Genomic DNA, 12,008 nt, shown 5'->3' with positions numbered 1-12,008 from the left:
CTCTCACTCATACTCCTTCTGTTCCCTTTGTCACTCCCTTTCCTATCCTTTTTTGTCTCACCCCCTTACCTTCCATTCACTCCCCTACCATCTTCTTTCCTTTCCTCTCATTCACCTCCTTCCCTTACCTCCTCACTCACACCTCCTGTCTTTCCTTCTCTTTTAGAAACATAGAAACATGATTACAGAAAAACAGTCTGCCCATCTGTCCAATTAATTTAGCATTATAATTCGCATCACTTCCTTAGAGATCTCATGAATTTATCCCATGCTTTCTTGAATTCAGATACTGTTTTTCCTCCACCACCGCCACTGGGAGGCTGTTCCACACATTCACCACCCTCTCTGTAAAGAAATATTTCCTAAGATTACTCCTGAGTCTACTTTCTTTCAATCTCATCTCATGACCCTTCATTCTAGAGCCTCCTTTCCATTGTAAAAGGCTCACCTCCTGTGCATGGAAACCTTTGAGATATTTGAATGTGTCTATCATATCTCCCCTATCTTGCCTTTCCTCTAGGATATACATGTTTAGATCTTTGTCTATCCCCATATGCTTTAGAATGAAGACCACTGACCATTTTAGTAGCCACCCTCTGGACTGAGTCCATCCTGTTTATATTCTTTTGAAGGTGCGGCCTCCAGAATTGTAGACAGTATTTCAAGTGAGATCTCTCCAGGGACCTATACAGGAGTAGTATCACCTCCCTTTTTCTGCTGACCATTCCCCTCCATTGCAAACAAGCATCTTTCTGGCTTTTACAGTCACTTTATCCACCTGTTTGACCACCATCAGATACAATTACCCCCAGACCCCACTCTTCCTTTGTGCTTAGAAGAATTTCATCTACAATAATGTATCTTTTCCTTTCCCTTGGGTTTTTACATCCTAAGTGCATTGCTCTGCATTTGTGGCATTAAATCTTAGCTGCCAGACCTTAGACCCATGCCTCGAGCTTTGCTAGATCCCTCCTCATTTTCCACTCCTTGTGTCTGTCCTCCCTCTTATAGATTTTGGTATCATCGACAAAAAGACAAACCTTTCCCGACAACTTTCCATTATGTCGTTTACAAAATTGTTGAAAAGAACCGGTCCAAAGAGCAATCCCTGAGGCACACTGCTAGTAATAACCCCCTCCTCAGAGAACACTCCATTTACCATTACCCTTTGTAGTTTCCCATGCATCCAGTTTCTAACCCAATCAGTCACTCTGGTATCCATATCAAGGGTGCACAATTTATTTGTAAGTCCTCTGTGCAGAACTCTGTCAAAGGCCTTTCTGAAATCCAAGTATACAATGTCTAGTGCTCTTCTTGATCCAACTCTCTGGTCACCCAATCAAAGAAATTGATCAGGTTCATCTGATAAAGATTTACTTCAGGCAAAACCATGCAATCCACTGGATTCCAAAAATTGCACTATCCTGTGTTTTAACAGCAATTTCATTAGTTTGCTTACCACAGAGGTCAGACTAGCTGGCCTCTAGTTCCCAGTCTCCTCCTTAATGCAAACTCATCCCTGCCTGCCCCTCACTTCCTTATGACTCACCCTTCCCTTCACTCTCATTCATACCACTTCTGCTCCCTCTGTCACTAACTTCCTTTCCTATCCCTCCTTTTTAACTCACCTCCCACACTTTCACATTCACTTCCCTTTACTCTCATTCACTCCCCTTTCCTCCTATTTCCTTTCCTCTTCTCTTAGTCACTCATCTCCTTCCTTTACCTCCTCACTCATGCCCCTTGTCTTTCCTTCCCTTCTCCCCTCTTTTTCTTCCTCCTACCTTCAGTCACCATCCAGAGCAGCCATGCTGGTCGTCTGGCTGGCAGAAAGTGGGAACCTTGCCAGCATATCCATTTTGTTGCACTGGTATCGCGCAGGGCCATCTTCTTGCTGGCAGGGAGTGGGAACCTGCCAGCACTTCATTTAGATGCTCTGGCATTGCACGGGGCCTTCTTCCTGCTGGCGGGGAGTGAGAACCCCATCAGAATGTCAAGTGCAGGGCTGGCACGACCTATTATGTAAACTAGGCGGTTGCCTATGGTGCCGACCATTAGGGGGTGCTGAAGAGCAGCTGTGTGGGGTCGCAAGCGGAGCCTATCCTGCTTGCGGCAAAGAGCAGTAGAGATTTGGCAGGCCGTGAATGATGTAGGAGTCAGGCCGAGACCAGGGTGTGGAGTGACTGGGGGGGGGTGGATGCAAGACAGAAGGTTTGCCTAGGGCACCTAATACATTTGTACCAGCCCTGGTCAAGTGCATAACCATTGCCACTGCATGGATTTTCCTTTATCTGCCGGTAGCATGTGGGAACTCCACAGACTTTCATCTAGCAATGCAGAGTGAGGGGGCCACTGTATGGGTATTTTGGGGAGCACACTTTCTGTCCCCTCTAAATTTTACTGCCTGAGGCAGCTGCCTCATTATAGAACTGTCCGTACCATGGATCTATACAAAAACATTATGATATTTTGAGTTTTGTTCTCTCTTCATTTCTAGATCTTAACCCTCCTACTCAGTTGTCTCTTTCAATGTTCCTCTTCCCATCAAGGTCTTGCTCTCTCTCTCTCTCCCCTTCACTATGAGAGACTGCTGAGGTCAGGGGTTTAGACTTGGAGATTCCAGTTCAGGAAACTTGACAATTCATGCATGCGTTTCAAAAGTAACACATAAAATGGTTAGAATAAAAGGAAAATTGAGGAAAAAAATACATAATTGTGATAAGAGTAAAATAAAACTAGATGTTAGAGAAAGGACAATAACAATTCCCAGGTTCTGATGCTGGTCTATATTTCACTTTGTGAGACTGTTTCCGGCCTAGTGGCAGGATACAACATATCTTGTTATAGCTGCTGTTTCTGTTTTGGTAGTAGTAGATTGATGTATTTGTGGATTAAGGAAGTTAATTTGTCAGATTATTTTCTGATAATGTATTTGTAGGTATATTATGTTTGTTATTGTAAACATTTTGAGTCTCTTTCAGGTGAGGAAGGCAGTATATAAATGTGAATAGTGGGATGTCCTAGGAGTGTTATTTTCCCTAATCATACTTTTGTGGAAAGTGTTTTATTTTCTCTGACTGTTTTGGTAAATGTGCATTTCTGATATCTTAGTATTTTGCACAGTACAAGGAGAAATGCATTTTTATTTCTCCAGGAGGCTGGTTTTTTGTTGTTGGGTTTTTTTTTTTTGGGGGGGGGGGGGTTTCCAGTTCAACTTTTGTCTGTATATTACTATTTTTAATTTGCCGTAACTTGTTCTGTATTTGATGAGGGTTTATTTGTGTTTTGCATATGCAAAAAAGGTGAGGTATTCTGCTATCATGTTGTCTCTGTTTAGGGATCTATAACAGTCCAGTTTATTCTGTTTTCCAATCCATACCTCCCAATCCATTCCTTTTATGACAACTGTAGTGCTTTCAAGAGTTTTCAATGTTTTGTGTACCCCTGGGTCACAAAAATTCAAAATTCACATCAAATACTATAGACTCTATTTAAAATATGTTAAGTGTTTACATGACAAAGCACCCACTATTTAGTATGCATTTAAGGTCCACAGTGACAGGAGAGGGACTTGGAGGTCTAAAGTGACGATATGGCACCAACAGTGCGTAAAAGGCAGCAAAAGTCGAAACTTTCTTGCCAACTTCCGAGTCTCTTCTGTTAGATCAACATCAACTAAAGCCTAGGCCTTAACCAATGCTTACAACTATACCTCTTCCAAAATACAGTCTAATATTTACAGGTTATCCTCCACCGGGTATCATGGAGTTCTCAAAATTGATTTTACAGTGCGGGGTGACACCCATTGATCCACATCTTTGTACAGCAGCCCTGAAACCCCCTAACAGTGTTTCACACGCAGACTGTAATGGAATGTCCTTACTATAAGCATATGGGCAGGTCAGCAAGGCGTTTTTGGTTATGTGCTTGTTAGGAATCTGCTATCTGATGGGAGGAGCAATCAGATAGGAGTTAGCAATCTGTTAGGAATCTGATGCTAGGTGTTAGCAATCAGTTACAATCTGTGTTGCGGGCTCCTGAAAGAGGGAAGAGTTAGCAAACTTGTTAGGAAAGCTCTGTGATAGAGCTGGGAGTAGCAATCTGTAATGAATCTGATATCGTTGTGGGTGGGTCCCTGGGCCGGAGGCAGATGACCACGCCCTCAGGAGGATATCCCGAGAGGGACTACCGGCTAGGCTTGAGTATGGAGACAGACACACATTAGTTCTTTTATTAAACAGGTTTTTGAAACCTCCAGAGGTGGCAGTAGTGAGCAGGTATGCCCGGCAGGGTTGTAGTCCCTCAGGTACTGAACAGCGATCCTAGGATGGCTGAGCTGTTGAGAAATTGTAAAAAGTGAGTAGGTAGAGTAGGCAGAGTTCATGAACAGAACTAGATGACAAAACTCACGCAAGGTCTCAAGTAAGCTCAGGAGCTGGAAAGAATTAGGCCCTCGAGGAGCGAGTACCTGGTTCCAGGGAAAGCTCTGAGAGAGCGATGGTAACTCACAATTGTTTGTAGCAGCGATAGCTTCCAAGCAGTAGAGAATCTTCAGAGTGTTCAGGAACATGGGCCCTTGAGGAGCGAGTACCGGTTCCTATCTGTAATCTGAAAGTAAAGAAAAAGAGCAAGGCCCCTGAGGAGTGGGTACCTCTGGTAAGTCCGTGGAGGCAGAGTTTCTAGGGTTGCGGAGAGCGAATCCCATCCGCAGCGACCAGGAGGAAGCTAGGTAACGAATCCCATTGCTAACTCAGTTTGTTAGCGATAACAGACCTTTAAATATTGGAAGCAGATGACGTCATCTCAGGGGTCGCCCCAGAGGTTCGCGCTCTTGCTGATACTTCAATCAGAGCGCGCGCGCCCTAAGTCTTCAGGCAACATGGTGGATCTGCAAAGTTGAGCTGGTCCGGGGACGCCGGAGGGAGACAGTATGGGGACGCCGCGGCAGCCAGCTGTCCATCAGACCCGGAGGGAGTCGCCACAGAGGTAAAGAGGGCGGAGTGAGGGAGTCGAGCAGCGACGGTCGCAACAGTGCTGTGTTGCACAACGCAATACAAATACATCTGCCTCTCTCTTAAGCTCAAGCCATGTGTGCCTGCAGAGAGCAAAGAGCAGCTGATAGACAGCAGACATGGACGAGGAAATTCCACTTGGTTAATCAGCACGTCAGCTAAGTTACCTGTGGAATTGCCATATCACCAAATAATGTATTCTGAATGCACGTTCTCTATGGTAATACTAAACAGATCTGACGAAGAGGGAACTATCGCATGTGCTAAAGAGCAAGTAGGATAAGAAATGAAATGAATATAACTAATAAATGGCTAGAATGGTGGTGAAACCAAGGCATTTAGGAGAAATTCAGATGTGAGTGGAAAGTGAGGTGCTAGCCTGCAGGGAATCTTCTGTTTATAGCAATACTGAGCGAGAGTGGGCAGAATGGACTGAAGCTTCCTTTCTGTAATGCTTGCCTTAAATCATATATTTTTTTTTTCTCTGTCTGTCTAAAGACTTAAAAGAGCTAATGCAGGAGACTGGGTACTCTGGAGAATAGTTTCCCTCCTTGGCTGTCAGTTTTGGCCACTGGCTATTTGAAGGAAGAGGAGAGAGTATCTCCATTCCTGAAATATGTGGATCAGTTGTGTCCTGTGCTATGAGAAGGGAGGGGCAGAGACTGCTTTTTTGATAGTGGTATATTAGTGTTGTGCATGTACCGAGTAAGTGAAAAATAACTGTGAGCCAGAAAGGAATAAAATCCGTATAGTAACTTAGACAATGTAATAAAATGACAGTAAAAATCAGCGCTAAGTTTATAGCACTGCTTTTTTTCAGTTCCACAGTAAATTTTATTTCCAATATAATAAGGGCCTGATTTTAAAAAGCATTTACTCGAGTAAAAACCAGGTTTACTGGAGTAAATTCACTTTACTTGAGTAAGTGAGTTTTTGAAAATTGCTACAATATATGCCATTGACTTGTCTATAGGATTTACTCACATAAGTGCACTTTACTTGAGTAAATGGCTTTTGAAAATTGCTACAATAGTAGCTACATTTACGCATGTAACTCCTTTTGAAAATTACCCCCTAAATGTTTATCAGTGTTTAATTATGTTTAACAGTAGTTAAAATTGTGCACAAAAATGGAAGTAAAGTTACTTTTGAAGTTACTTCCATTTTTTTTAATTCAATGATTAGAGGTGGTAATTAAGTTTAATTCACACTTCTAAACATTGAACCTCTGGTCCAATATTGAGTGACCATGGATCCATAAGTCAGAGAAACTGTGCTTTACGTCCACAGAGTCTCACTAACCCATCCATCACTAACTCACCTAATCCACCTCTCACCCACCTATATGCCCACCTATCACTCACCTACATACCGACCTCCCCACTCTCATGGGGATGACATACTGAATGGGAGAGGGAAGGGTAATTAGGAGCACGGGGGGGTGGGGGGGGGGTTAAGTGGGTGGAGGTAGATGATTAGCTTAGATAGTGGAGGGGGACAAAATAGAATGAGTGGGTGGAAGAGTTTGTGGATGGGAGGGTCTAATGGGTGATCAGGGGCTGTAATGACTGGTTGGGAGAAGATGGGCATAGTGGGAGGAGGATTAGAGGGTGGGGGGAAGGTGCCTGGCCTTGGGGCCCAGAGAGAATGGGCAGGGCCAATTCAAGGATGTTAAGCACTTTGTGAATTGTCAGCCGTTTCGAAACCCTACTACTGCCAATTGACTTTATAGGCCCATAGGCCACCCTCCTTCCTGATATTTTGATAATTAAACCTAACAATCATGATGACCCTATGACTACCCCTCCCAGAATAATCCTGTGAAAAAAGATATAGACATTGGGAGGTCCATTTTCAAAAGTCACTTATGTGAATAAATTCTAATTTACTCGAAGTGGGAGGAGGGAAAAGACTTTTTCAGAATTGCCCATCCTGAAAGCAGCTAAAACTATACGTGGTTCAAAGGGAAAGTATGCTCATACTTTCTCTTTGAAAATTAGTACAAAGTCTATGAGTAAGTGCCACATACTTTACACCAAAACATACAGTTTGAAATTGCTCCCATACTTTTCAGTATTAAACTTCGTATTGTGCGTATGTGTCAGTTTTTCTGGGGTCTGGGAAACCCACCCAGAGAGTGGCACAGTCTGCAAGAAAGGACTCAAGGCAAGATAATGGCCAGTCTTCCACCTACCCAACCCCCTCCCCCACAGGTTGAATCTTTGAGTTCTGGGGGGCCAGTAGGACTCTGCAGCAGGCTGGAACCAGACTAGGCAAGCCATGGCCACACAGGCATGGCCGACAGGCAAGGCTAGAAGGTGGGCTGGACAAGGCAAGGCAGGGATTGGCAGGCTGGACACGGTAAGTCTGGGCTGGATACTTGCCAGGACTGGAACTAGAGGCAAGGTAAGGACAGGACGCAGGTACAGGCAGTACTGGACAGGATACTGGACCAGACAGGATTGGCAGGACAAGACAAGACTAACCAAAGATAAGACCAAATGAGGCAGACTAGGGGCAGGAGTTAGACAGGCAGACAGGGATAACAGCAAACAGAGAACATAGAAGCCCAAAGGCGGCAAGGCAGGAGGCTTGTAGACCACTAGGTAATATGAAAGTCTGAAAAGATCACAAGGCAGGGTACTAGATAAGAGTAGGCCCAAGGTAGAATAGGCATGAAGGTCTCAAGGCAGGATACAAAGCAGAATAGGGCTGAAGGCCTCACAGTAAGGCATGGAGCAAGAAGACCCAAAGGCCATAAGGCAAGACAAGGAAAAGGGGCCAGGAACGAAACTGAGTGACACCATGCGAAAGCAAGGATACAATGGTAAAGCAGGTTTTCATAAGGTGAGACTTGGGCGTGGCACATGCAGAGAGGAAAAGCTTGGCAAAGCTGGAAGATAAGCTCGCTGAAGGCCTCTGCTGGTGGGGAGGTGTCAGGATGAGGCTGCGTAGCAGGCAAAATCCTAATAGTGTGTATGTATGTGTATATGTATGTATGCATGTGTGTATATGTATGTATGTATATATATATATTAATCAGAAATTAGGCAATATGTATACTGTATGAAGTGCGCAATAAGTGTCAAAAAAATTCATATATAAAGTACTTTATTGTTACAAATTTAAAACAAGCAGTTTCTTAATTGGTTATTCTTATATCCCTTACTGCATAAATGTACATTAAACTGTACAAATACATGTTTTACAAACATAAAATTGTATATTAATAAATAAATACAGCTAACATTTCATCACTATAAATTGTGTAGACATATTATACATTTATACAGTGGATTCAATTGGCACAAATACCAGCGATAGGTGATATCCTGTTCCTAAAGTCCTCGCTAATCGCAAATACACATGAATGTGTACTCAAACACTCACTAACTCCATGAAGCCTAATTGAAGTTCACATATATACTACCATTCACACACCGCAAGTTGTTTTTGTAAACTGTTGTGTTGTTTCCTGGGTCATATGTATATATTCTAATTAGCTAGATATTGAACCCTCTTACTCATTTCAATATTAAAATCTTTATATCTACTACTCATCATGTAAATAGTACCTCTTATTTTCTCTCAAATTTAATTTTGGGATAATTTGCTCTAAATTTATAGATTGTCTTGGAAAAAATTGGTATGATTTGAATAACAAACTTTTTTTTTTAACAGATGTGTGTGTATGAATGTGAGTGGTTGGCTTTTTAATGAGTGATGTGTTAGGTTTTTTGATTATGTAATTTGATAGAAAGGTACTATTTACATGTATGGGTAATATAATTAAAGATTTTGTTATACTGAATTGAGTAAGGGGTTCAATATCTAGCTAATTAGATCGTATCTAAATAATTGACCCTAAGTTTGGAATTAATAGTGCCGGTTATAGCATTCTATCTATCTATCTATCTATCTATCTATATATATATATATGTGTATACACACACATATATAACGTAATACAAATATGTTTCAGAAATTGTCACGGATGAGTGTGTAATCTGTGGTTTTGGGGATAGACTGCAAACAAAAAATTTCAAGAACGCCATAAGGTTTATAAATTTAAAGAAATGCATGTGCATTTGCTGAAGGTAGGCTCTGAAATGATGCCTGATCTCTGGATGCACTAAACTATTTATTTATTTAACAGATTTTATATACCGTCATTCGACTTAATAATAAAGCCATCCTAATGGATTACAGACTTGTTACAGATGGTAAAGGTTACATACATATTAATATTAATAGAGACATCCATTCAGAAAGATTAATTTTGATGTTAAATATACCCAGTACTACGGATTGCATGAAGGGGTGCACAAAGGAGAGTGCCCCTTTGTTGCACCCCTTCGGCGCGCGACGCCTGCTGTTAGGGTGCCGTTTAATGGACCGTCCGCGTCATCCTCGACGTCAGGGGGCGTGTCTTGTGATCGGGACTCTCTCCTCGCGCTTCCCTCTCAATTTCAGATGAAGTCTCAGCCCTTCTCATTTTTCTTTTTTCATGGCAGCGATGTCATTTTCTAGGATGTTTCCCCTTATTACTCACCATTCAAAAAACATTTCAGATTTGTTTATCACCTCGGTAACAGTGACACAAACTCCTTCCATAATTAGACGTGTTGTGAAGTAAGACAAAACCTGTAAAAAAAAAAAAAATTCTCTCAAAACCTGTGGCAAGCCTGCCATACCAAAACAGCACTATCTCCCAGAACACAAACAGCCACAATCCTACTTATGAAAAGGCAACTCTGAAAACAATACCCCTGACACTACAATTTCATACTGTTCTTCCCAGCAAGGAAAAGGAGTAGCCTAATGGTTAGAGCAATGGGCTGAGAGTCAGGGAAACCATTTCCTCTCACTGATGCTCATTATGACCTTGAGCAAGTCGCTTTAACTCCTGTTGCCTTGGGTACCCACTTAAATTGTAAGCTCTTTGGGGAAGGGACTTATACCTGAATTTTAAAAATTCTGTAAGCTTTCTTAAACATTATTTGGAAAGGCTGGCTAAAAATTCTAATATATTATTAGCAATACGCCTCCTATTGGAAAAACATAACAAGGTGAAGTATACTGAAACTATACATTAGCAGAATACTCATGTTGGTCACACACAGAAAGCCCTCACCACATATAGAATAAGTAACTACAAATTATAGAAATGTACAGACAAAACTGAACTCTTGTCTACTTCAGCTTCAACCCTTCTCTTCCTGTTTCCTCCTGCAGAAGGAGAGGGAAACAAGGGGAGGACCGGACTTAGGTTAGCAGTATGGCTCTTTTTTTTTTGCCTTGTTCTGTACTCTATGGGGCAGATATTAAAACATATGCACGGGCGTAGATTTGTTGCCACGCACATGTTATAAAATCCAGGGTCGGCGCGCGCAGGGGGGGTGCACATTGTGCAACCTGCGTGCGCCGAGCCGAGCAGCCTGCCTCCGTTCCCTCCGAGGCCGCTCCGAAATCGGAGCGGCCTCGGAGGGAACTTTTTTTCTGGCCCTCCCTTCCCCTACCTAACCCACCCCCCAGCCCTAACTAAATCCCCCCCCCCCTACCTCTGTTGAGAAAGTTACGCCTGCTTAAGTCTCATCCTTCTGCTCCTGTTCCCTGCACATTGGGAGGGGAGGGGCTGGAGCAGGAAACACAGGACTGTACTGTGCTGTCTGAGGCTTGGGGCACTGTCCAATAGAATCATCAGAGCAGAGTCCTGTGTGCTCATGCACAGCAAAGCCCCTGGTGCTGCCCCTACAAATGGCAGTTGTCTGTGCCTACCTAATGGAAGTGTCAGCTGTGTGTATGCATCAGGGGGTCCCAGGTCTCGGGGTCTCCAATTTGTGATCCCATGTTGAGAGGTACCAAATTTGGAAACCCTAAGTTTATGGATGGCTGATTCATTAGCTTTCATTTTCTTCCCATAGAAGTAAAAGGAAGTTAAAATGTATTTATATTATTTTGTATATCGATATTCTGTAATCAATCATATCAGTTCACAATTCTGATAAAATAAATCTGAAACCATACATTATAAATAATAAAACAAATGAAATAAAAAATTGTACTTCATCCCCTGAGGTGAAGTAAAGTTTCAGCACAAACATGTAAGTAAAAGTGTCCACAAATTTTTAGCGCACTTTGCTGCTTTGGAAGTAAGTCCATGTATAGCTTATTAGCATGTATTTGAATGGAATGTGCACTAAAATTAGCTCACTTTTTTACTTCCAACTTAGCACACATTTTCTGTGCACTAAAATCCTTGTTACACCAAAATAATTTAGGAGCTGATGCAATAAGGTGCGCCCAGCCTAGCACCATGAGTTCACTCATAGTTAGGTGCGCATTTTGGGTGCGCAAGAATAGTGTACATTGCAGTAAGGTGATTACCGCGTCCAAAACGCACGCCCTAACAATCACGTACCCGATAGTGCCCCAATGCATGTAAATTCCATGTAGATGAAAACATTAACAATTACACTTCGATTCAGAAATGCGCCAAAAGGCTGGGCGTCCGATGCACAATTTTTAGCCCAGGGAATTTAACTCCTGCTCCAGAAGTGGTGTAAAGTTAACTTGCAGTCAAGGGCTTATGAGAAACATTAAAAAAAAAAAAGAATATGGTCCTCTGTGTTGCAATGAATGTCCTCCTCTTTAATATCTATTGATTTGATCAAAAGGAAGCGCACCTTTCTTATGACCGCACAATTTTGATGCCTGTATCCCTGGGTGTCTTTATTTATTTAGCAAGTTTTATATACAGTCATTGGGATTCGTCAAAATAATGCCATCATAATGGTTTACAAAATATAAGGTTACAGGGTTTCAAGATATAAACTGTTATTAAGCAAAGGGGATAACATGTGTAATGTTCAAGAAAATTTATAGAAACATAGATGTGATGAGTTTCATTTCTTGAAGGAGGATTGGAATGTAAGTAATTTTGTTGTTCATACACTGCAAGTTGTTTTTGTAAACTGTTGTGTTGTTTCCTGGGTT

The 12,008-nt window shown here is 42.1% G+C and overlaps 1 protein-coding gene across 3 annotated transcripts in view; it reads left to right on the top strand.

Annotated features, from left to right (window-relative positions):
- The window catches only part of KIAA1211L (KIAA1211 like), a 362,116-nt gene that overhangs the window by 307,289 nt on the left and 42,819 nt on the right, over positions 1 to 12,008 (top strand). The window lies entirely within an intron of this gene.

The sequence above is a fragment of the Rhinatrema bivittatum genome, chromosome 5, assembly GCF_901001135.1.
Source record: "Rhinatrema bivittatum chromosome 5, aRhiBiv1.1, whole genome shotgun sequence".
NCBI lineage: Eukaryota > Metazoa > Chordata > Amphibia > Gymnophiona > Rhinatrematidae > Rhinatrema > Rhinatrema bivittatum.
Note: the sequence above shows the minus strand (reverse complement) of the source record. Positions and strands in the feature narration are given on the sequence as shown.